The 1,317-nt window shown below is 52.5% G+C and overlaps 1 protein-coding gene across 1 annotated transcript in view; it reads left to right on the forward strand.

The window, feature by feature from the left end:
• The window catches only part of LOC112138957 (solute carrier family 45 member 4), a 28,233-nt gene that overhangs the window by 16,977 nt on the left and 9,939 nt on the right, over window positions 1-1,317 (forward strand). The gene's annotated exons all lie outside the window — the stretch shown is intronic.

Below are 1,317 nucleotides of genomic sequence, written 5' to 3' on the forward strand. Positions count from 1 at the left end.
TTTCCATCCTGTAATCTTCAGATTGTTTGCTGAGTCAGCGTTTACTGAAAGCTGCCGGTTATAAACCGACCCGACCAGAACTGGATCCAGCCGTCTGGTCGGGCTTCAGCCCGGAGAGTCTGGTATTTAGTGGGGCAGAGACTGCCGAAAGAAAAGCTTCAAAATAAAAGTGTTTCCTGTTTCCTGATTTGCTGCAGTTTGGGTTCAGATTACACAGAACCATCAGAACCGGTTTGATGTCCGACACGATGAACTGATTCCGGTGATTCTGTTCTAGGATTCTCATTCATTGCAGATGTTTGGACCTGTGGCTGAAGCTACACCTGGATTCACTGGTTTCCCCGACACTTCCTGCTTTCTGCTCTCCTCTCTCTCTCTCATCGCTCTCCTTCCTTCCTCTCCACTTTCTCCTCTCCTGACCTCTTCCCCTCTCCCACCTTCACATCTCTTTTGGACTCTTGTCCGTCGGCTCGTATTTTCTCACGCCGCAGCAGGAAGAAGCGTTTTGTTTTTCTGGAAGAATAGGAAAGGCGGCGAGCGCGTGAGAAGATGGAGGCGATAAGGCGGCGGCGGCTGGTTTTGGTTTGTTAGGACTGACAGACGTGGGAACCAAACGTCTGAAGGTGTCATTAAAAGCAGCCAAAACAGTGATTGAGGTGTTGATGAGTTCCTCCATAAACAGCCGTCTCCACATGATCTGAAGAGGAAACGCCGCCTGGATTTAGACCGAGATCCTTCATGTCTGCTCCTTAAGTTCAGCAGCAGAGCTGATCGATCTTCACTGGAGGATCAGACCAGAATCTGGTGTGATCCTCAAGGATTAATGTCTTCTGATCTCAATGGAAATACATCAAACCTGCTGGCGTTCAGGATGACGAGTTTTTCTGTTTGCCGCCATCTGTCAGCAGCTGGAGCATGGCGTCTGGCTCTCCATCCATCCGACAGGTTCCTCGCCATCTCCTCCTCTAGCCCCGCCCCCTGAGTGCTTTCAATTGACCTTTTCTCACACTCTTTCTGCTTTCCGCTCTCACAGCCCGACTTTCTTTTTCTGGTTTTTGGACGGCTTCCTGCAGCAGACTCTCTCAGTATTGTTACGGCGGCCGGCCGGCGGGAAGGTCGCGGTGGGGGGGAGGGGCCTGTGAATGAATGTGTGGACGTTTACTACAAACACTTCCTGTTTGACAAATGATCAGATGCTGATCTGCGGCTTTGGCTTCATGACGAGTCTTTCGGATGGAGACGGGTCGGTCCCGGGGAGGCGGGTCGGTCCCGGGGAGGCGGGTTGGTCCCGGGGAGGCGGGTCGGTCCCGGGGAGGC

Source organism: Oryzias melastigma, linkage group LG11 (assembly GCF_002922805.2).
Source record: "Oryzias melastigma strain HK-1 linkage group LG11, ASM292280v2, whole genome shotgun sequence".
NCBI classification, from domain to species: Eukaryota; Metazoa; Chordata; class Actinopteri; order Beloniformes; family Adrianichthyidae; genus Oryzias; species Oryzias melastigma.